Genomic DNA, 27918 nt, shown 5'->3' with positions numbered 1-27918 from the left:
TCCTCTGAATAAATATTTAAGTAAAGTTTTTGACGTAGAAATCAAGTCTCTGAATCCCATTTTTGGGAAAGCATCACAATAATACAATGATGAAGTTCTGTAGACACCATCATAAACAAATATTTATAAAAGAAACGGTTATAATAAAAGTGAAAAGAAATACTAAAAATCCAGTATATTTGTGTATTAGCCTAGTTTCCTACATTGAATGAATGCCACAGATATTTATGACTTTCAAGCACTGTATAGTTGAAATTTCTAAACACCTATCCAAGGATTTGCAATGGGTTGCTGAGAAACAAATATAGGGAAATGGAGTGCTGAAGCTTTATAATAGAATTGGATTTTTTGTGTGATTTCATATTTAAAAGAAAGTTTATTTATACTTTACTTCTTTACATTCCCAAAGGTTATAATGTTTTATTTATTGCTAAGGAAAAATATTGAGATTCATATTTCACACTTCATTGAAATGATTATACTTAAGCAGGAATTCTCATAATTCTCATGATTTATTACAATTTATGCAGCTGAAAACATGCATTTTCTTGTTCAGAAATAAAAATAAATTAATTAACTACAATAAAATATCAACAACTAAAATGAATTCTTAAAGGCCTTTAGCTCAAAAGAAAAAAAAAAGCCTTTCATTTATGCTTGGAAAAGTATTCTGATTCATAAAAACTTAGTTCTTGAACATACTGTCTTCTGCCTTTGTATCGGTTTATCCAAAGTCCCATAAACTGGGCAATTTAGATTTTTTATGTGAGGCTGGATATTTATATTCTTTCATATGCCATTTTTCAATCTTCTGTTATTATTTTTCAGATTTTATTTATTTATTCATGAGAGAGACAGAGACAGAAGCAGAGACGTAGGCCGAGGGAGAAGCAGGCTCCCTGCAGGGAACCCAGTGCAGGACCCCAGGATCAGGACCTGAGTCAAAGGCAGATCCTCAACCACTGAGCCACTCAGGTGCCCCGGTTTTTTTTTTTTTTTCAGTCTTTTAAAATGACCAGTCATGGGCAGCCCTGGTGGCTCAGAGGCTTAGTGCCGCCTTCAGCCCAGGGTGTGATCCTGGGGACCCGGGATTGAGTCCCACATCGGGCTCCCTGCATGGAGCCTGCTTCTCCCTCTGCCTGTGTCTCTGCCTCTCTCTCTCTCTCTGTATCTCTCATGAATAAATAAATAAATCTTTAAAAAATAATAATAATAAAATACAATAACCAGTCATGTCAAAATGATTCCCCTAACATGTAGATTTCTGCTCTTATCAGAATGGAATTTACCACAGCTTTATTATTTATTTTACACTTTCTTCCAGAAAGGATACTCATAAAGGAGTATGAGGGTTTAACTTATGGATTGTTTTCATTTGATATGCATTACTTCATGCATTTATTTATTGCCATCTCTACTAAATTGTATTGATGAAACTTCTGCTTCATTAGTTCCTTGCTTTTGAAATGAAGGAAGCATCCTTAAGCAAAGGAATTTTTCTGAGCTACTATATAAAGAATTATTTAAAATGTTAAAGCATTTCATTGAGCCATTCTTAGGTGCTATCTATTGTATACATTTTTATGATTTTATTTATTTATGAGAGAGGAGACAGAGAGAGAGGGGGAGAGGGAGAGGGACAAGCAGACTCCACACTGAGTACAAAGCCTAATGCAGGGCTTGATCCCACGACCCCAGGACATAACCCGAGCTGAAACCAAGAGTCAGACGCCCAACTGACTGAGCCACCCAGGCACCCCTCTGTTGTATATTTTAACTCAGATGGAACACAAATTAAAATATATTGTCTTTGCCTTCTTGATAATAATTTAAATGATATGTGTAGATAAAGCTTTAACTGACAAATAAGCAATTAACATACCTAAATTTGGTTATATTTTGTTCATTTTTTTTTCTCTTTCCCTACCCTGTCACTGCCCTGCAAACCCTCCCTCCTCCCCACAAGATTGTGTAGTAAGAAGGTAAACTTATCAATAATACTTATTTCAAAAAGAAAAATCTTTACAATGCAATTGCAGATGGTAAAGCAGTTTATTCTGCTCATAGATGTCAAGCATATGTTTCCTTTTTTAAAAAATAACTTTACAGATAGGCCTGAAATCTGGCTATTTTTACAGGTTATCTCACCAACTTCTGCTAAACTTCCAGCTAACATGAACCCTACAATTTTTGGTTTTATAACTGTAATTTTTACCTTATAAGCAAAGGATAAGAAAAAGTTCTTACTGTTGTGGAAGCAGTTAACAGGTTTATGTTTAAAAGTGGTCAGCGTAGGGACACCTGGGTGGCTCAGTGGTTAAGCGTCTGCCTTTCAGCTCAGGTCATGATCCTGGGGTCCTGGGATCAAGTCCTGCATCAGGCTCCCCACAGGGATCCTGCTTCTCCCTCTGCCTGTGTCTGCCTCTCTCTGTATCTCTCATGAATAAATAAGTAAAATCTTTAAAACAAAAAAAAACTGGTCAGCATAGAAATGTAAAATTATATACAACAGAAACATACACACACACACACACACACACACACAGAGGACTTTAAGCTGGGGAAATCTGCATAGGAAAGGTGAATTGTATCAATGTCATGGTATAAATTTTGCAAGATGTTGTGTTGGGAGAAATTAAAGGAAGTATATACATACCTCTCTATATTATTTCTTAAAACTGCCTATGAATCTACATTTATCCCAAAATTTCAGTTTAAAAAAAATACAACTGGTTAGTAATTTTCAAGAGCCAGATGGTGAATATTTTAGCCTTTTTAAGGGGGCATGAGGTGGCAACTGCTCAAATTCATTATAGTGCAGAAGCAGTCTAACATAAACAAGTGGGTGTGACACTGTTCTTTAGAAACTTTATTTACAAAAAGCAGACTTACAGTTTGCAGACCTCTGGTTTTAAAAAAAGACAGGAGCTTTTATTTAATGTTCTGTATGCTACTCCATTCTAAAAAAAAATGGTAACAAAAGTAAATCATATATTTATAATGCTTTAATTTGCAGTTTATTTCTGTGTTCATGATTTTCTTAATTTGCACAAATATACATACAGTATACATATGCAGTTACATTTATTTTAAATATTCTGTAAAGCACTTCTTGGGTACCATGTTTCTGTATTTTGGGAAGTCAAAATGAGTTAATGTCGTTTGACGTAGAAAAGTAGGAAACCCTTTTTAGGCAGACGTATGAAAGAAAGACAGAACATGGAATATCTATCCTAAATTCTCATCTTTAAACTTGAGCAGTAATCAGTTAAGGAGCAAGAGTCTAAGTAGAAAATTAGCCACTTTCTGTGCTTTCCTTTCTTTTTTTTTCTTTTTATTTTTTAAACTATCTATGATAGTCACACACACAGAGAGAGAGAGAGGCAGAGACACAGGCAGAGGGAGAAGCAGGCTCCATGCACCGGAAGCCCGATGTGGGATTCGATCTCGGGTCTCCAGGATTGTGCCCTGGGCCAAAGGCAAGCGCCAAACCACTGCGCCACCCCGGGATCCCTGTGCTTTCCTTTCTTTTTAGCCATTATGTCCAAGACTTGAACATCCTCTGCAAGAATTTAGACTGCGTTCAATTACTTTCATTTTCAGGGTGCAGTAAAGCATTACCATAAGTAGAATCTAACTTTGAGTAAGAGTGTACTCAGACTGATGTTTCAGACAATTTCCAAAAAATCAACTTTACGAGATTTCAGTATTTATTCCGTAGACTTTTTGGTTCACTTTTTCTTTCTCTCCACGCTGCCACATCATGAGCATAGTTTTAAGAAATCGGCTTCAGTTTCCATTGATTCCAATTGCTTTCTTCCCATATGATTCTTTTTCCTTCTGCTGCTTCATTTCTTTTTTATGTGAGTGGCTTGTGTGGAAAAGCCTCTTGAATTGTGGGACAAAAAAGAAAGGAATACACCTTACGGAGACATACATGCGTGTTAAGGTTTCCTCAGTGCCATGGAGTGGTAGAAAGACTTTGCAATTTCAAAGAAGAGGCAATATAAACACAACAGGGCACTGGTGAGAAAAAAAAATTTAATGTCCACAATTTAGCAGAAATATATACCGGTTCTGGATAGATTTCTGTAATGATTAGAGTGATGAGAGCCGAGTAAGGTTGGCATGATGAGATTGACTGATTTTAAGGAATTTTAGAAGATGAAAGAGATTTCCAAGTTTTTGAAAATTCCATGCACATCCATTCTTTCACCCTACCCTTCATTTAATCTGTTGCTAAGATAATCAATTTATTCGACCTCTTTATTATCTCTGGACTGTGGCCCTGCATCTTTATCCCCATTGAGGGCTTTGCATTATGTACTCTGTGCAATCCTGCAGCTATCTACTAACCTTCCTCACTCACTGCTCATGCAGACACAACACACACGCTCACTCGCTCACTCATCCCACATGCATCCCCCATGGTGCTGCCAGAGTGATCTTCATAACATGCATCTGGACCTTGTCATTTGCTTAAAACCACTCAGCAGCTCCCTGTTGCTAGCACAATACTGGGTGAACTCTACAGCCAATACAATGCAAGGCAAGGCAAGTCAAAATCTTTTTCCTTCCTGTGTTTCCAGCTTCATTCCCTAAGTCATTTGCCTTTCTCCTGCCCTATCCCAGCACCCGGCGCACCCTTTATGCCCCAGCCAGTCTGCACTATGGCTTTATAGTGCTCTATGTCATCTTCTTGCCTTTGCTTCTTCCCCCATTATCCTGAAGCCTTCTCAGCCCAAAATACACATTCCTCAGGACAGCTTAAGCATTATTTTAATGAGAAAAGCCTTGTGTGAGTCTTTCAGAATCGAGCATATTTCATCTCTTAGATAATTTGCCGGATAATATTTGATTGCTTTGTATGTGTATACCCAAGAGTGGGAGGGCAGTATGGTATAGAGGGAAAAAAAGCTTTGAGTCAGATGCAGTGAGAGCTACAAAAGGACAGGAAACAATCTGTTAACTCCACGTTGAGTTACTAGTACCTGCCGGGTGCCTTAAATACTGTGGGTATTCAGTGTGTATGTCTTATATGAATTATTGGATGAAGGAATGAATCAATCAATAAAGGAGAAAATGTGTGTCTTATTCATTGGAATTGAATGGAATATCAGCCTGGGAGACATTTCTAAAGGTATTAAGGGTTTATATGAAGACCACCCCCCACCCTCCACCTTTTGTAGTATTGCTATAATGAAGGAATGAATATCTAAAGGGGATTTCTAACCAGTAAGTTACAGAGGAAATGGTTTCTGAAATAGCTGTGGAGTCATCATCAAGTGGACTCACTACATTAACAACATAGAGCATATGATGAATCTGGAAGAAAAAAATATGTAAGTTGGGTAATATATTCTGTTTTATTTTTATTTAGTTTTTAAAGATTTTTTTAATTTATTCATGAGAGACACAGAGAGAGAAAGGTAGAGAGAGAACCAGGCTCCATGCAGGGAGCCCGATGCGGGACTCGATCCCGGGACTCCAGGATCACACCCTGGGCAGAAGGCAGGCACTAAACCTCTGAGCCACCCAGGGATCCCCATATATTCTGTTTTAAACACTAATAGGGTTACCATGCACGTAAGTTATACACTTCTTTTTTCCAGTTTTGACTATCCTGACAATTCCTCAAATGCTCAGCGACCTATAAGCTATCTTAACAAAATGTCCTATCATGTAAACATTTCTAAACCATTGTCAACATAGCTACACTCTAAGTTTTTAAACTACTATATCCCTTATGTTACAGTAGGTGCCCAGTAAGTATGTGTGGAGTGGATAAACAAACGATTACCAAACGATTGTATTCAGCTCCTACATTTAAAAAGCTAGTCCCCAAATCCTTGGACTCTTGACAAGCACCCAGATTAATCTTCCTTCCACTTCTTTTCCCACAATAAGCCCCTTGCAGAGCACCTCTGCATAGCCTTACTATATCAGGTAAAAATTCTGCTACTTGGATTTTAAAGTCATTAACTAGTCCCACGTTAGTCTATCCAGAACGCTCTCTTCACTTGCTTTCCAGACCAGTGTCACTGCTCTCACCTCCTGGTCTTTTTTTATGATGGCCTTGTTAACTTGTCTATATCTTTGCCTCTCCTCTTGGTTTATCTAAAGTTTAGCCTATACTTTAAGCCTTGCAAACTAACCCCAGTACAAAGCAAAGGTTTCTGTATTTTCTTTCTCCACATACTTTGAATTTCTTGAATTATTTTTTTCACTTGCCTGAAATGTGTGTTCTAGATGCTTCAAGTATATAAATCCTATCTCCAAAAACACCATAAGCTCCATTAGGCCAGTCAGCCTGTCTTCTCCTCCTGTATCTCCACAGTTCTTGACTGTTATTGGGGAAATAAAATTTGGGCTTGTGGTTTGGCAGCAGTGAACCTTTTTTTGATTCAAGAAGAGTGCATTTATGGAAATGAAATTGTCCATTGTATGCAAGATAGGCTGGTGTGGAGTCAATAGACAAAGATTTCAGCATACAATTTTTCATAGGGTTTATTCCTAGTCAGCAGACAATTTTTGTTTAATAAATGAGGGATGGGGGGGATGATAAGGGTCTAGATGCAGTGAGGCAATGGGAATCCAGTGAAGGATACATAATCAAGATACCTCTTTAATCAGCTAACAAACTTGTTGATGATAGAATATAAAGGATCAAAGAGAGTAAGAGTCAAAAAATGTCACCAAAAGTTTGAGAAGAAAGTGGTCATTTCAGTGGAAAAGTGAAATGGTTGAGAAAGAGGTGATGAGTTAGGTAGGGGTATGGAAGGAGCATCGGGATGACGTTAGTTTTGTGCAGATTGGCAACGCACATGGAGAAGATAAATACAATTCCTTTTAAGGTGTGTTAGGCTAAGAATAATGACATTATGTTGGCTACAGTGGATTTTAAAAATTGTATCCCCAGATTAAAAAATCTCTCTTCTTTCCCAATCTAGATATGCTATCTACATTCATCTTCAGGGATCATACTTTACATTGATCTTTTAAAATCACATTGGTTTATTTTGAAGCAAAGTTGTTCTGGTGGTCTGGTACAGAGAAAAGTTCATTGAAACTCTCATACTAGTACAATTTCGTTGTAATCCCCATTTCAAATGTAATGGATCTGAGCCCACTAGAAAGGAGGAGACATACCAGGAACTAATATACCTGTGAGAATGCAGAGGGGCAGAGGCAGAAATCTTAGTTCTTTTTTGTTTTTTAAGATTTTATTTATTTATTCATGAGAGACACAGAGAGAAAGAGGCAGAGACACAGGCAGAGGGAGAAGCAGGCTCCATGCAGGGAGCCCGATGTGGGACTCGATCCTGGGACTCCAGGATCACACCCTGGGCTGAAGGCAGATGCTAAACTGCTAAGCCACCCAGGGATCCCCAGAAATCTTAGTTCTTTTAAGAAAATTGCATGATGAGGTTTGTTTTTGCTGCTGCTGTTTCTGTTGCTTTGAATGGGATAAAACTATGCTTGAGGACCATTAGAGGACAGAAATCAAATCTTAATCAGTCTTGATGGTTTTTTTTTTTTTTTCCTGTTTAAAAGAAAGGTTCAAATTCACTTTAAAGCCTAGGGAGTTTAATTAAAGTAAGTAGAGACAAAAGTACTCTTTTGAGAGCTGTCATTTCTCTTAGTACGACACTATTAATAATGTGGTGTAATGCTATTTTGGAAGTTTGGTTTTTTCCTTCTCTTTTGTCTTGCTCTGACTCTTTTCTATATTCCAAATGAAAAGGGAATAAAGCACTTAAAGGAAGGTACTCTACTAAATTCACTGTCTCCTTATGCACCACACTATCTCTGACCTCAGCTGTACTTCTTTGAAGAAATAACCCTTGCAGGCACTGTCTTTTTTTTTTTTCCTTTCCCTTCCTCTTTTGTTGTGAGCCTCTTTTTAACCAACAACATTTGCAGGGTTCTTCACAAAGAATTTTTTTTTCCCAATTAGGATGAAAACCAGATCATTATGTGACCGTTTCATTGTGAGTGTAACTTCTTTTTTGACAGCTCCATTAGCTCTACCCAGTTATAAATCTTCATATTTCTGACTTGCCTTGAAATCAGAAAGCGTTTTCATTATGCTAGTCTTTGTGAGCAACAAGCATGAATGGAGGCTTGGCAGACATCACAGGCTCGTCGTGGGACTTACCTGGTTTACAACTTCTTACAAGGGCAAAATGTTTACTGCTTAAACCTGATGATTTAGCTTTGATTGCTAATTATGTGGGGCACAGTTTTGAATTTAAAGAGTGTTTCTGAGGTCACTTTTCATTTTTGTGTGTACAGATAATGTGCTACCTGTAACTTGGATTTCACGATCTTTGTTGTTTGAAAGTTAATTAGTATTCTTTGTTAGAATACCTTCTCATTCGCTTGAATAAGCGTTTAATTTCATCTGTCTTTGTCACTTGATTTTGGTGAATATTTTAGAAGTCAAACAATATATTTAAGGTGTGCTACCTCTAATTGCATCGATGTACGGAGAGCGATTATTAAACTGATAATACCAATTGTACTTTTATTCTATTCTCATACTCTTTTTATAACATGCGTGAGGTTGAAAAATTAGGATTACCCAGTATTTTAACACGATAGGTAAGAAATAAGAAATGATAAGGGAAGCAGATATTATTTTGTATTTTGATGTCGTTATTGCAATATAAGCATGGCGGTGTATAATGAACTTAAGAAGTTAAAGAGTTAACAGTTCTTTATAAACCAGAAGGCCATTAACTTTTAATAATGCCGTCTCAAATATTTGTCTGTAAATTGTGGTGATAATCAAAGACGAGCCTATGGGATTGTGCTTTGTAGTACTGTTTGATTTGATAACTCTGGTAATCCCTTAAGCACGTTAGGAAAAATATTTTATGCTTACATTAGCAACTATTGTGAGTTTGTAAAATAACCTGCCAACCTCAAGATGTACTAGAAGGACAAGAAGAAAAGCAATTATATCTCAGATTTTGTTTGGTTTCTTTTAGGATGATTACTTTTAGAAATATTTTTTTAATCTAATACATTTGTGTTTCTCACCCTGAGAAAGAGATGAACTGGCTTCAGAAAATTAAAAAAAATGATACATAATACTGTCTATATACTAAAAAGTGTTGAGCTTTTTTATAAAACTGGAAAATAATATCCAATTTTTAGAAATCTGTGTTCCCCATTTAAAATGCTGTGTAGTTTCCCTGTAATAAAACGATGCCTTCGCTATTACTGTGGATTGTGGTCTCCACCATGGCCTTAACTAGATTGCATTCTGATCTGGACTCAAAATAAAGCAAGCATTTCTTCATTTAAAATTGAATTTCTGGGGCACCTGAGTGGCTCAGTGGTTGAACGTCTGCCTTCGACTCAGGTCTTGATCCCGGGGTCCTGAGATCGAGTTCCACATCAGGCTCTCCCGCAGGGAGCCTGCCTCTCCCTCTGCCTATGTCTCTGCCTCCCATTGTCTCCCTCATAAATAAATTAATAAAATCTTAAAAAAATAAAATTTCTAATAAGTTGAAATAAAAATAAACTTGAATCTCTTCTATTTTTAATGGCGATAAAATTGATATATAACAATACATAAGTTTCAGGGGTTCTACATTCTAATTCACCATCTGCCCAACAAAGTGATCACCACTAACAGCCTAGTTATCCTCCACCACCACAGTGTTGATCCTCTTCACCCACCCATTTCACTCATCCTTCTCCTTCTTCCCCACCTGTAACCACCAATTTGTTCTCTGTATCTGTGGGTTTTTGTTTTGTTTGTCTGTTTTGGGTTTTTAGATTTCACTTCGATTTCACATATAAGAGAAATCAGATTGTATTTGTCTTTCTCCATCTGACTTATTTCACTTAGCATAATACCTTCAAGATCCATTCATGTTGTTGCAAATGGCAAGAGTTCATTTTTTTTTTTTTTAAGATTTATTCATTCATTCAGAGAGAGCGAGAGAGAGGCAGAGACACAGGCAGAGGGAGAAGCAGGCCCCATGCAGGAAGCCCGATGCGGAACTCGATCCCCGTCTCCAGGATCACACCCCAGGCTGCAGGTGGCACTAAACCGCTGCGCCACCGGGGCTGCCCGAGTTCATTTTTTTTTTTATGGCTGAGTGGTATTCCATTCCATTCCATTAAGACAGACAGACAGACACACACACACACGTACACACACACCCCACATCTTCCTTATTCATTCATCCATTGATGCATATTTAGGTTGTTCTATTTCTTGGCTACTGTAAATAATGCTGCACTGAACATAGGGGTGTGTATATATTTTTGGATTTCATATTCTTCAGATGAACACTGAGAAGTGAAATTGCTGGATCCTCTAGGTAGTTCTATTCTTGATTTTTTTTAAAGATTTTATTTATTTATTCATGAGAGACACAGAGACAGAGAGAGAGGCAGAGACACAGGCAGAGGGAGAAGCAAGCTCCATGCAGGGAGCCTGACGTGGGACTTGATCCTGGGTCTCCAGGATCACGCCCTGGGCTGAAGGCGGTGCTAAACCTCTGAGCCACTTGGGCTGCCCTATTCTTGCTTTTTTTTTTTTTTTTTTGAGGAACCTCTATGCGTTTTCTATAGTGTCTGTATCAATTTGCATCCCTACCAGCAGTATACAAGGGTTCTTTTTTCTCTATATCCTTGCTAACACTTGAGTATGTATTCTTTGGAAAAATGTTTATTTTCTCTGTCCATTTTTAAAACAGGTTGTTTGTTTTGCTGTTGTTGGGTGATATGAATTTTGTGTATATTTTGGATATTCATGCCTTGTCAGATACATGATTTGCAAAAATCTCCCATTCAGTAGGCTCTCTTTTCATTTTGATGTTGGTTTCTTTCACTGTGGAAAAGCTTTTTAGTTTTATGTAATCCCACTTATTTATTTTTTATTTTGTTTCCCTTGCCTTTGGAATCAGATCCACAAAATATTGCTAAGACCAGTGTTGAGTATTCTCTTTTAGGAATTCTGTGATTTCGTGTCTTTACCAGTCTTTAATCCATTTGAATTAATTTTTGTGTATGGTATTAAGATTAATCCCTCTTTTGCATATGGCTGTTCAGTTTTTTTCAACACGATTATTGAAGCGACTGTCCCATCTCTATCATATGTTCTTGGCTCCTCTGTCATAAATTAATTGTTGATATATGTATGGGTTTCATTTAGTTCCGTTCCACTAATCTACCTACCTATTTTTGTACCAACACCATACTGTTCTTTCGACTACAACCTCATGGTATAGTTTGAAATGAGGGAACATAATGCCTCCAGTTTTGTTCTCTCTCAAGATTCCATTGGCTCTTCAGGATCTTTTATGGTTCCATAAAAATTTTAGAATTATTTGTTCTCATTCTGAGAGAAATGCGGTTAGAATTCTGATGGGAATTGCTTTGAATATGTAGATTGCTTTGGGCAGTATGGACATTTTAACAATATTAATTCTTCCAATCATGAGCACAGAATATCTTTTCGTGTATTTATGCCTTCAGTTTCTTTCATCAGTGTTTTCTAGTTTTCAGTGTACAGGTCTCTTTCACTTCCTTCATTAAATTTATTCCTAGGTATTTTTTTTTTGGTGCAATTGTAAATAGAGGTTTTTAAAATTTCTCTTTCTCATAATACATTATTAGTCATAAATGCTAAGATTCCTGCATGTTGATTTTGAATCCTGCTACTTTACTAAATTTATTTATCCTGACATTTTTTTTTGGTAGAATCTTAAAGATTTTCATATATAGTATCATGTCATCTGCAAATAGTGACAGTGTTACTAATTCGAATGCCCATTTATTTCTTTTACTTGCCTAATCGCTGTGGCTAGAATTCCAATACTTTGTTGAATAAAAATGATGAGAGTGGACATCCTAGTCTTGTTCCTGATCTTACAGGGAAAGCTTTCAGATTTTACCATTAAGTATGATGTTGAGTAGTATGATAACTGGGTTTGTCATATGTGGCATTTATTATGTTGAGGTATATTCCCTTTATAACCACTTGTAGAGTTTTTATCATAAATGGATGTTGAATCTCATCAAATATTTTTCTGTATCTATTGAGGTGATCATATGATTTTTATTACCCATTTTGTTAATGTACTACATCACATTGATTGATCTATGGATATGATATTGAACCAACCTGCATTCCTAGAATAAATTCCACTTGATCATGGTCTGTAATCCTTTAGTGTATTACCAAATTAAGTTTGCTAATATTTTGTTGAAAATTTTTATCTATGTTCATCAATGATACTGGCCTGTGTTTTTCTTTTCTTTTCTTTTCTTTTCTTTTCTTTTCTTTTTTTCTTTTCTTTTCTTTTCTTTTCTTTTTTTTGTGGTGTCCTTATCTGGTTTTGATATCAGGGTGACACTGGCCTCAGAAAATGAATTTGGAAGTGTTTGCTCTTCAATATTTTGGAAAAGTTTAGAAGAATAGGTATTAAATCTCCTTGTTTTGGTAAAATTTACTGGTGAAGCCGTCTGGTCCTAGACCTTTTTGTTTGTCAGGAAGTTTTTGGTTACTGATTCAATCTCTTTACTAGTAATTAGTCTATTCAGTTTTTCTGTTTCTTCATGACTCAATCTTGGGAGATTCTATGTTTTTAGAAATATATTAATTTCTTCTAGATTGTCCAATTTGTTGGTGTCTAATTATTCATAGTAGTCTCAAATGGTCATTTCTATTTCTGTGGTGCCAGCTGTAACTTCTCTTTCATTTCTGACTTTATTAGAACCCTGTCTCTTTTTGTCTTGCTTGGTCTAAAGGTTTAATAGTTTTGTATATCTTTTCAAAGAACCAGGTCTTAATTTCATTGATCTTTATTATTTCCTCTTTTCTTTTTTTTTTTTTTTAATTTTTTTTTTAATTTTTTTTATTTATGATAGTCACAGAGAGATAGAGAGAGAGGCAGAGACACAGGCAGAGGGAGAAGCAGGCTCCATGCACCGGGAGCCTGACGTGGGATTCGATCCCGCGATCCCGCGGGATCCCAGGATCGCGCCCTGGGCCAAAGGCAGGCGCCAAACCGCTGCACCACCCAGGGATCCCTATTTCCTCTTTTCTATTGACTGTGCGCTTTGTTTGTTCTTTTCTTAGCTCTTTTATGTGTAAAGTTAGATTATTTGTGATTTTTTTTTGTCTTGCTTTTTTGAGGTAAGCCTGTATTACTATGATCTTCCCTCTTAGAACCGCTTTTGCTGCATCCCCAAATTTTGGTATGTTGTATATCTCTATTCATTTGTCTGTAGGTACTTGTTCATTTCTTATTTGATTTTTCATTTACCCATTGGTTGTTCAGCAACATGTTCAATTTTTACATTGTTGTGGTTTTCCCAGTTTTCTTCTTGTAATTGATTTTTAGCTTTATACCATTGTGGTTAGAGAAGAAGTTTGATATGCTTTCAGTTTTCTTGACTTTATTGAGACTTGGTTTGTGGCCTAACATGTGCTGTATCCTGGAGAATGTTCCATATGCACTGAGAACAGTGCATTTTGCAGTTTTGGGATAGAACGTTCTGTATATATCTGTGAAGTACATCTGGTCTAATGTGTTGTTTAAGGCCAATGTTTTCTTAGTCTACAGGACTATCTTAAAGCTAACATTTCATCTTCATTTTCTTCTTGACAACATGTCTAAATCAAAACTGACAAAAATAATTATCCCTGTATAAATTAGTATGGGAAGCTTTGGAGGCATATTCTGTGACCATTGCCAGAGTTCTTAATTTCTCAGTACTTTCTTTCCTTGCTTACGAAATAGGACTAAATACCAACAGTTTATGGTGGCTGTTAGATTAAATAAATTAATGTATGTTGAGTACAGAGCCTAATGAATTTAACAGACTTTAATGAGTATAAAATTTCCTCTGTAGATTTCTGCCCTTCCACCCCACTGTGCCCCCCAGTTTTGCATTTAGGATCTATAAAGTTACATTAAGCCTAGATTTTTAGAAACTCTCTTTTATTTTTAAAAAAAAATTTTAAAGACCTTATTTATTCAATCATGAGAGACAGAGAGAGAGAGGCAGAGACATAAGCAGAGGGAGAAGCAAGCAGGCTCCCTGCGGGGAGACGGATGCAGGACCCGATCCCAGGACCCCGGGATTATGACCTGAGGCAAAGGCTCAACCACTAGGCCACCCAGGTGCTCTAGAAACTCCCTTTTAGATTTACAGTAACTTCTTTCTGAAATTACTGGGTAAAGTAATTTAATTATGGCTAGCAAAAATAAAAAATAAAATAGGGAAAAATATGTAGTTCTTTTGTCTTTTTCTTTCTTTTTTTTTTTTTTGTAGTGAAGAGCTTTATCTTTTAAGCACACAGATTTTTTGAGTAGCAGGGGTTAAAGGAATTGTTATAGACTGGATATGGATGTGTTGGAATGCTTTAGAAAATCGATTCTCGCTAATGGAGAGAATGTTTTTAAAGTGAACTATTGCCATTCCTTCAGTGAACCACATACAGCAGAAAAAATTCAAGTAAACATTGAAGGAGAGGCAAGCTCTTCCTTATAGAATTAATGAGAATTGCAGTGATCCACCGTGGGGAATTAGAATTTGAAAAAACCTTTTCCATGTGCATTATTCCCTAATGTCTAGAACCAGATAAGTAGACTCTAATTTTAAATGTGCAATTATCCAAACAAGATGAATGTGCAGGGCAACGCTGGATAAGACTGTCGATCTTCATGTTAATATTTTTATTCTCCTTTATAATAGACATACAGTTGGCAAAAGCCACATGTCTGTGAGATCCCTAAAGACCAGCTAACTCAAGAGACGTAGCCAGCTTTATCTTACATCAACTCTGGAGATACAGCCCAAGGGAGACACATCCCAGAATAAACCCCTTGCTATTGTCCTTTATAATGTCTTTGGTCAGTTGTTTTATCATGAGTAGATGATTTTGTTTTGTTTTGAAGGAATATTTGATAACAAGTTAGATCACATATGCTTATCTAACATGTATTTTTATATCACAGAAGCTGAAGGAAAGCATCCTGTTCATTGGTAAAAATGGCCTGCTTGATGTATGTACACTGCTGTGCAATTTTAAATATGCTGTAATTGTAACTCCAAACAAGAATTTGAATAGGTGCCAGCATTTTCTCCTTCATATAGGAAATTCCTTTGAAAATCATTAAAAGCTTGGACAAAAATTCCATAGCTATGTTCTTAAGATCACTGTGTAGGATCTTCATGGTTCAGATGATACAAGGAGCTTCAGTTCAATCTTTTAGAGAAGGCATTGAGCTTGTGTGATCTCATCAACCAGGAGAATGTTGGCGGCAATCTTGTGCAGGAGTGAAGAAACTGTTTCTTCACACAGTAGTTGTCCCATATGCCAACCTCTGCTACGGCCATTGACTCGCCTGTGTTCTAGTCCATACCTACAAGTGGACCTGATTCTGAATGTTCTGCTTTAGCTTTAATTTTAATTAGGGCTCTGGAAAGTCAAAACCAGAGCTCCGAACAAGAACCATGGGAATAATGAGCAATGCATTAGCAAATGCTTAACTCCAAGTTGGGCCCTGCCCTTTACTAGACTTATAATCAGGCCTTCTTCCATTGCCCCAGCACCTGGCCTACACAGACATCATCCATAGCATTTTTAACAGCCCTCAACCCATCTCTTGTTGCATCCTTGACTTGAGTGAGGATATGCTTGTTTGGTCCTCTGACCAGTAATGTGACAGCAAGGATTGTTACATTTCTCAATAAAGGTGAACTTCTCTTCTCCCAGTGCATACTCAAGAGTCAAGATCTGTATGTCCCAAACAATCAGGACTTAGGTCATCAAAAGAATTGAGGGGTACCCCACCACATGCAAGAGGCAGCCTTTCTAGATTTCTCTTTAGCTCTGCACAGAGCTATTATGCCTTTTTGTGTGTGAGAGAGAGCACCTAAGGAAAAGAGTGAGTTGTCTTTTGATTAAATAGCAGATCTTTTCTCAGATCTTTTCTCTGAATCACTACAGACTTCCTTTTCAGTTCTATCATGTTTTTAGTTGTATCTTCAGTGAATTTTCTTTTAGCTTTGCTAGTTTCTCTCTCTCTCCTCTGAATTCTTATTTTTAAAAAAAGCCAGAATTCGCTTCTTTTTCTTTCATATTCTTTTTTTTTAAGATTTTATTTATTTATTCATGAGAGACACAGAAAGGGGGGGGGGGCAGAGACACAGGCAGAGGGAGAAGCAGGCTCCATGCAGGGAGCCCAATGTGGGATTCGATTCCAGGTCTCCAGGATCACACCCTGGGCTGAAGGTGGCGCTAAACTGCTGAGCGACCCTGGGCTGCCCTTTCTTTCATATTCTTATGACATATTGCACATATGCAGATATATGAATCTTTTACTCTTTTTTTCACATTGGAATGCCGTGACCTTTGGTCTAAAACAAGACCTCTGATTACACTTGCATTTGTTTCAGATTTATATTTCATGTCCATAATCTTGGCCGTAAGGAGGTCAGGAGGTTCATCTTGTTTTGTAATGGCTAAATTGGAGGCCACCACAGCCCCTGTTAGGACAGCAGCACGTTTAGCATGAGCTTTGGTATATAGAGATATTCTGGCCAAGACACCTACCTGTAAGGATTGCCCTATCCATCTCTTTGCTAACTTTGACTTGTTCCAAAAACTGAGGTACCTTTTCCTTTGCAGATCAAATCTGTCTGTTATTCTGGGACAAAGACCTTCAGAAATGGAGGTTTGATCAGCTCTCCAGTGGTTAGAACATGGTACAATCACCGGTCATGTCATCTTGGACTGTTGCTGCTTTGGCTATTAAGGAGGCTGTTGTTGGGTATCAAATTTGCATTTTATGAAGCAGCACATTGCCATCTTTAGTAAGCTTGATGTCTGCAGAAACAAGCATTTTTGTGGTGCTCTTAGGCCCTAAGCTGGTCCTCAGGCATCCTGCAGCCCTGGGCTGTACTGATGTTGGCTGCGAGGCTGTATGAGTCGGGCCACCTTGGCCTTAGAGATGGTAGTGACACAGCAGAAGAAGAGGAAGCGACCAGGCTTGCAGAATGCCCAAAGCCCCAAAATAGAGTTGTATTTTCTAAACTGCAAAGTGATAAAGCATAACAGCATTTGATACATGAAGTCAGCAATCAAAGCGTTAAACTGTGTGTATGTGTGCGCGCACACCCATACACACCCGCACAAAATGCTATGAATTGAGCAATTTTTTTTAAACTGGGAAAAGATACTAGAAATCATGATCTGTCCCCATAATTTTATAGATGAAGATAACTGAGGCCAAGAGAATAGAATATGTTAAAGATAGAGCCAGGAGTATACATACGTTTATGTTCAAAGCAATGTATGTATTTATCAAATACAAGAATTTCTTTTTCACTTGTGTCCTTCTAATTTATATATAAGTAAGATTATATTATGACTCTGGGTCTTTAATCACTGAAAAATGAATTATATACGATGATTGAGTTTCAGAAATTTTGAAATTAATGTCAGGACACTAATTTCTCTTAAAAATAAATTTGTAATTTTATTTAAAAAACACATACTTTTGCAGTACAAACCGGTCAGCATTTAATAGATACTGTATACTATTTCCACATACTACCTATTTTCCTCACTAGGCAGATAATGCACATGCTTATTGATGAAGGTTTCGTGAGTGATGTGTATTTGGCACATATTTTGCATCTATTATAAGAAATGATTTAGTAGGATATTTGGCCAAAAGCAAATATTATTCAAGACTGTGCAAATGCAACAGATTAAGGTAGAAGAATTTTTTTTATTGATAAGTAAATTCTAATAATACAGATTTCACCTCAGTTTTAAGAATCATCATGATTTTCAACAGAAGGACATATTTATTGTAAACCCTAAGCGATCTTTCTGAAACCTGAAAAAGATTTGTGAAAACAGCCTGCAATAAAAATCACGCACGCTTCATAAAACACTACTTGATAGATATCACTTGCACCATTAGGAACTAAACGACAAAGGATGTAATTTCAGTTCTGGCATGCAATATTAATCGAAAGCCTTTAAAACATCTTGCTGATGGGAACTATGACAACGTGACATTGAAGAATTATGAGCTAAAGACATCTATCTTAATCAGATTTTCAAAGTAAATGCCATAAAACACAAAGTTGTTTCATTCATTTCTACATTTTCACATGTGTCGGTGGGAGCATCATTTCCTTGTGTGTTGCTTTAAATGCGAAGAGTACAAATTCAGTACCTGAAAGTGTGAGTTCATTACCCAGGACTGAAGCACATTTTAGCCACCCTGCACACACAAGGCATGATTTCTGTAATAATGTAAACTCATTCCATCTTTTATGATAGTGATACATTATCCTCAGCAAACACTTTAAATGATATTAGGAGATAGTATAAAAAATATTAAGGTGTATGTTTGCCTTTATAAGTTTAGAAATGAAAATGGAATGTTTATAAAGACCTTCTTGTAGAAAGAAATCAAGAAATTATGGGCATACTCAAATATAAATATCTTCTTTGGCCAAAAAATAAAAACCATATATATATATATTCTATGTGTGTGTGTGTGTGTATGGTAAAAAATGTATTACTTTATTTGAATAAGTGGGGAAAGTGTGGAAAATAAGACTTTACATTAAAATAATATTTCACAAAAAAATAATAAAAAAATAAAATAATATTTCACAGTTTATAAAAATACTTCAATATACATTATCTCTTTTAATCCTCTATACAGGAGTGATTATTAACCCCATTGTACAGATGAGGAATCAGAGACTTTAGAATAAGAAATTAATTTGCTCAAGTTACACAGTTACTAAATTTTAGACAGGGAGCTTATACCCAAATGTTAACATTGGTTTCTCTCCAGATTAATATGTTGAAGCTGTCACCCCCTTGCCCCCAACCCATGTGGCTGTATTTGGTGATGGGAAGTCTAAAGAAGTACTTAAGGTTAAATGAGATGATAAGAGTGAGGCCTTGGCTCAATAGGATTGGTGCTTTTATAAGAAGAAATACCAGAGAGCTTGCTCGTTCTCTCTGCCCAGTGAGAACACAGAGGGAAGGCAGCTATCTGGAGCCAGGAAGCGACCTTCACTAGAAACTGACTCTGCTGGATCTTGACCTTGGACTCTCAGCCTCTGGAACTGTGGGAAAATAAATTTCTAATGTTTAAGTGACCAGTCTATAGTATTTTGTTTTGGTAGCCTGAGCAGATCTGTTTTACTCTTCTCTACTCTCAATCCATTTATCTTCTCAATGGAAAATTTTAATAAACTGGCATGAAAATGCTTGTGGATTTCAGAAAGATCAGAAAATCTGTGAAAGAATTTCTTAGTCACCTGCTTTATTTTGAATCTCTATTCTGAGAGCAAGGTTTCTAGTGGTAATTAGCATCCTATAGAAAAGTCCTAGCCTTCCAGCTTCAAGAAGTCATGCTTACTACTATTTTAAAAGGCACAACAAAGCTTCGGGAAATCCAGATCATTAATCTCCTAAACAATAGTACCCCACATTTTTATAGCACTTTGCCATTCTTTTCACTGTACCATCCTTTCTGTTGGTGCTAAGTCATTACAGCAGCAGAAAAACATCTATTGGGAAGAGGCTTTTAGTGTTGCATACACACCAAAAATTATCCCAAAATTATTGACAGAGAGGGGCAATCACCCAAGTATGCAAATATCAGCTTAAACTATTACTGTTTCCCTTTTTAATCAAAGAGAATAGTTGCACAGTTTCCACTTAACACATCACCCTCATTGCACATGCCATGAACGTGGGTTCTGTTGAAGTTTTTTGCATGTACATAATATTTAATGTTTGTGGTAACACACTTCATTGTCTGGAGGCCATCATGTGATTGGAAGGAAACTTAAAAAATTTTATCCTGTTTCAATGTAAGACATTTATTGTAATAATATGGACTCCATAAATTGCAGATAACAAATATGAAATAATATGCTAGGGGAAAAGTCAATGGCAAAGTTAGTATTTTGGGGGAAACAAGATTGGCAGTGTTGCTGGATACTTTCTGAGTGTTTTCTGATCACTTCTTTTTCCTAGAGTTGCTGAAATATTTAAAAAATAAAAATCAGAAAAAAGAGTTAAAGTAAACTGAATCCCTTCTCCCTAAAATTGGTAAACTGTAATTTTTAAAATGTATTGTAACTGTCATCATAACTCATAAGAGACTGATTAGCTTTCTTTTAAGTTTGAAAGTTTCATGCTGGCTTTTATTTTTTAGTTGTTTCCATAAGAAATTTCAATACTGAAATCCATCTTTTTTTTTTTTAATTTTTTATTTATTTATGATAGTCACAGAGAGAGAGAGAGAGAGAGGCAGAGACACAGGCAGAGGGAGAAGCAGGCTCCATGCACCTGGAGCCCGACGTGGGATTCGATCCCGGGTCTCCAGGATCGTGCCCTGGGCCAAAGGCAGGCGCCAAACCGCTGCGCCACCCAGGGATCCCTCAATACTGAAATCTATAGTAGATTTAAGTTTGATACAAAATGACTTTGACAATATGTAACTTAAGATGTTACTAGTTACAACATATGTAAGACAGAATGGCTATTTTCAAAAATAAAAATATTCTTTTTAATATTTATACAAAGATGATATGGTAGGATATTCGTGCCATGAATTAATATAGTGTTTTCATAATACTTAAGTTGAAATAAATAATTTTTTACTGTATGTCCCTTTAATGTTTTATATGTATAACTTAAGATAATATGGTACTTTTAATTACCTTAAATTGTGAATATTCATTGTATAATTTAGTATGTTTGGAGAAAATATTATATAGTACCTGAAAGAATTTTAGAGCTAAAACACATGAGATTTCATTGCTGAACCCACCCTGCCGCCAGACACCAATTTTTTAGAGGAGAAAAACTGAGCCCTAGAAGTTAGTTGATCTGTATGGGGTTATGTTTAGTTAAAGCCAGCACTAAACCCCATGTCCTCTGTTTCTTTTATAATACTTTCTTCTATATGAGACATCATCTTTGTGACAAAGGATATGTTATCTGAGAAGCATAGCAAAGTTGCATTATTTGGAAGATTCAAGTTGCTTTTTTTATTCTTTAAAGCTATGTGTCACATTGTAATAGCTTTAGTTGCCTGCTAGCCTGTACTTATCCATATCACAATTATGTGCTTTATTTATATCATATCATGGATTCCGTTTAAAGTCAATAAAATTTGATTGTACTACAGTCAAATGCTCATTAGATAATGAGAGAGAAGTATTTATTGGTTTTAGTCAACAATTCTTTATTGTCCAGATTGGGACAACTTCTTCCCTTTTTTGCTTTACTCTCTTAGGTAAAATATTTAAAAATGAGTAGAAGAGTATCTTGAAACATATATTGAGACACCTTAACGGTATTTTTATCCAGATTTTTTCTGCATGTATAATAGGTAAGGTTTATTATGTATGGTTCCATTGAAAATGATTGTGCAAAGTTAAGAACTATAGAGGATAAATCTGTGGCATTACTAGAGTTAAAAATACTAAAAGATCAACTATTTTAACAAGCACAGGTAGCCATTTGCATTTGTTTTCATCCACTGAAATAAGTTAGGGATGTTTTAAATTGCTGCACACTTTTGAAAAGCAACCATAGAAGTCAGAATATCTTCAAAGAGAAGTTTACAGCCATTTAAGAGAAGTTACCTTTTATAAAATATAACCCCTCAAAAAGCTGTTATCTAATAACATAAAAGATAATAGCAGAGAACATTTATATGAAACAAGAGATGAGTAAGTCCATGCTCTGTATAATTTGACAGCCATAACCATGGTGTTAGAAATGTGGAGAAAGCTGTTGAACTCTAAGGAAAGCTCTGTCCTTGCCTTCTGCAACTCTCTCTGGATATATTTTGAGCTCCTTTATCCTCTCTTTTTTTGTCTTAAAACTGCTCTTTCACATGTAAGCATGCTTGATCTTTCTGATGCCATCTGAGTGATTTCCTCAGATTTCTTTTCCAGTTCACTGGTGCTCTTTACAATTGTGTCTAATATACTGTCTAAACCATCCCGTACATTTCTAATTTCAATGACTGCATTTTTCCTGTTTATACACATTTTACTTTTTTAACTTCCTTTTTCTCATACTCTCTTATGATTTTAATTTCTTTAAACATTCTCAAGTTTTATCTGATGGTTATATTATCCAGGGGAGATCAATTCTGCTGTCTGTTTTCTCTATAGATTTTGGCTCAAGGTGGATTGTTTCCTCTTAAATTTTATAACATTAGACTGTAAATGTATTGAAAGCTGTGTTTTATTTGTGGAAATCCTTTGTGACTTTAGTTGAGAGCATATGCTTCTAAAGAAGTTTTGCATTTGTTTCTGCCAGGTGCCCCAGGAAGGAGCATTGCACTATTAATATTAATTAATTGGCTTGGGGGGACACCTGGGTGATTCAGTGATTGAGCATCTGCCTTTGGCTCAGGGTGTGATCCCGGGGTCCTGGGATCCAGTCCTGCATCAGGCTCCCTACAAGGAGTCTAGTTCTCCCTCTGCCTGTGTCTCTACCTCTTTCTCTGTCTCTTCTGAATAAATAAATAAAATCTTTTTTAAAAAACCCAAAATTATTGGCTTGGGGTTCCATAACTATGTCAAGAGTATAAGCTTCAGCCTCCTGTGACAACTACAGGGAAGCCCAGACCAGTGGTTAAAATTTTCAGGAGTTGGTTTCTTCCCCATGCAGATCCTAAGAAACACAGCAAAATTCCTTATCACTGTATTTGCCTTGAGATTTTTCAAGTCTAATCTTAGACCGAGGGTATAGCACTTCACAGGGTCCAAACTACATATAGGAGGGGTCTCAGTAACAATTGATATATTATCTCTTGTTTCTTCATTGAACATTAGAAAGCTTACAGAGACAGGCAGATCTCAGAGAAGCTACAGTGACAGCTTAGCTGCTCTGAATAATTATTCTCTCTCTTCGGTTTCTAGCCCATTCTTTCTTCCCAGTTCAATCATTTTAAACCTAAAGTATAAGTTCAACTGGTAGGTTGAGACTATTGGCTGTTTTGTTTACTGTTACATCCTATCTTTGCTAAACACCAATCAGTGGGTCGGCTCCTTTTCAATGTTGTCTAGTTCAATGTGGTCTGGGTATCAGAACGTAAACTCTTAGAGGACCAGAACCAGAGTCCATTCCTTTATTTGACTCGCTGTTGATAGTGTCCAGGAATACACAAAACATGGGCAGATGGCTGCCTAGAAGATGTTTGTCTAACAGCACTTCTCTGGGTTCAGTAAAGTTAAAAATGTCTTTGTCCTTTTTTATTTTTTCTCTTTCTCTCTCCCTCTCTCTCTCCTCCTGTCCTTCTACCCCTACCACCCCCGTTTGTCTTTTGTTACCAGACTTTACTCAAATTGCAAAAAATTATTTTAATACAACACAGCTGTCAGCTCCTCACTCCTATCCCATGTGAAGTAGGGTATTTCTTCTCTAGGGACCTTTGCTCCCACAACTGAGATACAGGGAAGAAAGCCAGAATTGTGAAGGAAGTGTGTGGCACAGAGCAGTTGGGGTGACTGTGGTGACACCTGCTCAGTCTCCCCCTCACCCCTCACCTGACACTTACCTTTCAGCCTCCCTCCACGTACAGAGGTACATGCACACATACATGCACACAAACACACATGCAGCCATGTGTACACATATGCAGCCATGCATGTGCACACATGTAGATGTGCACATACACAAGGAGATTTCAATCTCCCAGCTTTCCTGTTTGAGAGTTCATTTCCACTGTGTCACCCAAAGAGCACAGCCCAAGGCTCTAAAGCAGAGAGGAGCTGGGGCTGAATTGCATATAATGGTCTGGAAGCTGGTTTTAATTAAAAATAAAAAAATTCCAAACCAGTAAATATGACCAGATATGTTTTTAAAAGCCAGATGTCCCTCACCACCACTTTTTAAAAGTTCTTGACTCAATTCTGTGGTCATACTCCATGGGAAAAAGAGACCCAGGCTGACTTCACAACTGTATGATGGAATTCCTTCTTCTGTGGGAACTGGCAAGACATGAGTTTATTTCTGATTCCTGTGACGTTTCTGATTCTTGTTTTGTACTTGCTCATGGAAAAACATTTCCCATTCAGACATACTTGATTGTGGGTCCTTATGTCTCATGATACTGGTATTGATTGCTGATGAGGCTTCTTGATTACAGTTGGTCCTTGAACAACATGGATTTCAACTGTGTGGGTCCATTTTTACGTGGATATTTTTTCAATAAATACAGTGCAGTGTTCATGTATTTTCCCTTTCTTATGATTTTCTTAGTATTTTTTCTAATTTCTTATAAGAATACAGTATGTAATACATATACAAAATATGTTTTAGTCAACTGTTTATATTATTGGTCTGGGGGAGTCAAAAGTTACACTCAGGTTTTTTATTGCACAGGGTGTCTGTGCCCCTAACCCCTGCATTGTTCAAGAGTCAACTGTACCATTGTTCAAGGATCAACTGGCCTGGAAGGGAGTCTGTTAAGAAGTTACTATTTAGCACTTACTGTATGACAGGCACTGTATCTTTTAGATTCTCTAAGTGAACTCTATAAGATAAATGAAGCTCAGAAAGATATGCAACTTATTCAAGAAAACATGCTACTGAAAAATAAATACCCATATTATTGTCATTTGTTGTTATGGTACCTTTCACCTTTATGATCATAAATGCCTAGTTGCTATTTAGGAGAAGTTGTCAAAAGTTTATTTTCTTCCCCCTGCAGAGTGGGAACATGCCTTACATTTGCTTGGAATTGGTTTTATAATAGTTGCTTAAACTGAAATCTACCCCAGTGTCAGAGATCATCCATGGCTCCTAACACGTTCATGGTTGGTCAACACACCTTATTCAGTATATTCCGTGATCCAAGTCATTACTGCATGTTAATGGTTTGACGTGACAGCCTTAAATGACACTGTGGGGCTATAAGTTCTTTGGTGGCAAAAGGCTAAGCAAAATGACCCAAGTCTTAACTACCTAATATTTATCATTAATATTATGTGAATTTTAAAAATTATCTGCCATAAGAGCACCTGGGTGGCTCAGTTGGTTAAATATCTGCTTTCAGCTCAGGTCATGATCTCAGGGTCCTGGGATCGAGCCTCACATTGGGCTCCATGCCCAGTGGGGAGCCTGCTTCTCCCTCTCCTTCTCCCTCTGCCACTCCCCACTCATGCTCTCCCTCTCTTTCTCTTTCTGTCTCAAATAAATAAATAAAATCTTTTTAAAAATTTTTTAAAAATAAAAATTATCTGCTATAAGTCGTGTCTATCAAATAAAAACAAGCAGCTGCTAGGCTGTCATGAAGTTACATGAGCAATAGGAACTTGAAAAAAGGCAGAAAGGAGTGCAGTGAGTAAAGGCACTCAGTTGGGTATAACATATAATTGCTAATGAGCATAATACAAAAGGTACTTTTTTTTAAAGCAGTGAAGAATACTTTGAGAAAATAAACTACACCTTTTCTAAAATACCCAACATTTCTAATCATCAGCTTTAAAATACAAAGAAGATAGAACTGTGTTTGGTAAGCTAAAATATATATTATATATTGTTTCATATGTTTATATTTTATATTTTCGTATATATTTTATGTCATCTTTCCATTCACACCTTAAAAGGTAGATTTTGAATCTTGGTACATCTGCTCTGGTTCCAAAGCAATATTCCTAAAACCTCTGGGAGAAAAAATATGGTGCCCTGCCTGTATCGGATGAGCCACAAAGGTGCCATTTATTGCCTAATTGTTACCAAGCAGGCAGCACATTTCTAGGGGTCTTTGAAATACGAGGCTAAGGGAAGATATTGAAAAGTCCAAAGAAATTTAAGTCAGAGTTCCTACCTTTCAGGATCTAAGAATTGGGTTGAGGAAAGAAGACAGGTTGCCGATTACCTTGCAATTAAAGGTGCTACTGCCAGGCTCGGCTCTTTACACTTTCGCATTCTCTTCATTGAATTCTTTACAAGTCGTCTTTCAGTCATTCATCAAATATGTATTGAGTGGATAAATATTTATTTACTGACCACACATCTATCCCTGTGTGGTTCTTAGAGGTTCCAAGGTGAATTCAAGGTGAACCTTGCCCATATAGAGTCTAACAGGAGATATGAGACCTATAAAATTCATTGTAATAGGGAGAGATGAAAAGAGTCATGAAAGAGGCACAGATAAAATACTGTAAGACTGAGAGAAGAAATAACTGATTTCTACTAAAAAAAAAAACAGGAGTGTCATCCTTCTTAGAGCTTGAAGTATGTAGGTTTTAGATAGAGAAAGAGAAAAATAAAATATAAAGATATAGAAGCAGATGGATGTGCTTGTGTGGAAAGGTGTGAGACATGCAATGGATACAGCAAGAAATACATGAAGGGGGGATAAGGATTTGCAAAAATATGTTGAGAGCTAATGGAAGAAATATGACCTTTGCCCTGAGAGTGCATTTTATGTTTTATAGGTACTAGGAAGCCATTTGGAGTTTCTAAGGAGAACAGTGAGATGTTCAGAGCTATTTCTCAGGAGCATTAAGTCTGGTAACTCTATGAGGTCTAATCGTCCTCTTTATAACTCAGAGTCATTCTATCTAAAACTTTCTCAAATCTACAGAAAGCCTGTTATCAATGAATCAGCTTAAAACAAAGGCCATGGTTGATGTTTTGATTGTTCTTATTGTGGATCTGGCCACAAGTATTAGATTCTAAGTGTTTGTCGCCAAATCTAGACCCCATTCTGTTTCCTTGGGTCCTTTTTTTTTTTTTTTTTTTTTTTTTTAGTAGGGAGGGATAGAGGCAATGGAAGAGAAAATCTTAAACAGGCCCCACGCTCAGCACGAGCCCCATGCCAGGCTCCATCTCACGACCCTGAGATCATGACCTGAGGCAAAATCAAATATGAGACACGGTTATCGAACTGGGCCACCCAGGGCACCGCTCCTTGTGTCCATTTTGAACCCAGGTCATAAAATTTTCCCTGGATATTCAGTTTTTCTTCCTATGGGGACTGAAGGGGAATTTTCTCTCTATTTTCAGTACCAGTAATAGTTAATGCTTTTCTCAAGCAAAACTTTGTGATCTTAAAAACATTCCAAATCATGTAACTGATCATGTTTCCCTTTTTGTGTTGGCATCTAAATAAATAATTTAGAGCCAGATTTGTATCCTACTTTAAAAATGTACAGAACTATACAGCAGGCATTTTGTCCACTTGCTTTAGATCTGGCTTTATCTTATCTTTCCCACTTTATTTTCTTTTATTCTGTTTCTTCCTTTCCGTCTGTGTTTAGTTTTATTTTATCTTGTTATACTTTATAAATTTATGCTGTCTTGAATAAGTTGGTATAGATACATACTTCCACTGCTTCTTCCATCCTGTAAGCCCAAATCTCTAGAGGTAGCACGCAACTCTGAGTGAATGCTTGGATTTTGCCTCTGTTTGTAGACTGCTGCAGAATTTAAATTTCTGGTCATCCATCACATCTCACTCAGGCTCTGCATTTTTCTGTTCCATCAAATTTTAGATTGAATCTAGCTTTCATTATCTGGATTTGTTTAACTGGGAGACCTCATGATTATGTAGTCAGATCAAAAGAAGTCCCAGTGGACAGAACACAGTGGTGCTGAAATAACCTGGATATACAGTTAAAAAGGGCATGGATCCTTGCGTGATGTCTTGTTCATCATAAGTTCTCAACAGATACTTGCCAAAGGAATGTGCCAACCTAGAGAAAGCCATAATCATACTAATTATTTTTGAAACCTTACATGGAAGTTTTTCCTCACTGTTTAAGAATGAGAATCTTTTGGGGGCTCAGTGGTTGAGCATCTGCCTTTGGCTCAGGTTGTGATCCCAGGATCCTGGGATTGAGTCCCACATTGGGCTTGCTGCA

At 36.8% G+C, this 27918-nt stretch overlaps 1 protein-coding gene and 2 pseudogenes across 24 annotated transcripts in view; 1 reads left to right on the top strand and 2 right to left on the bottom strand.

Moving 5' to 3' along the window:
• The window catches only part of TENM3 (teneurin transmembrane protein 3), a 2512213-nt gene that overhangs the window by 2295022 nt on the left and 189273 nt on the right, over positions 1 to 27918 (top strand). The gene's annotated exons all lie outside the window — the stretch shown is intronic.
• On the bottom strand, positions 15245 to 16315 carry LOC112932843 (T-complex protein 1 subunit zeta pseudogene; annotated as a pseudogene).
• LOC140599764 (T-complex protein 1 subunit zeta pseudogene) lies at positions 16320 to 26017 on the bottom strand (annotated as a pseudogene).

Source organism: Vulpes vulpes, chromosome 7 (genome assembly GCF_048418805.1).
Source record: "Vulpes vulpes isolate BD-2025 chromosome 7, VulVul3, whole genome shotgun sequence".
In the NCBI taxonomy this organism is placed as follows: domain Eukaryota; kingdom Metazoa; phylum Chordata; class Mammalia; order Carnivora; family Canidae; genus Vulpes; species Vulpes vulpes.
This window is presented reverse-complemented; position numbering and strand designations above follow the sequence as displayed.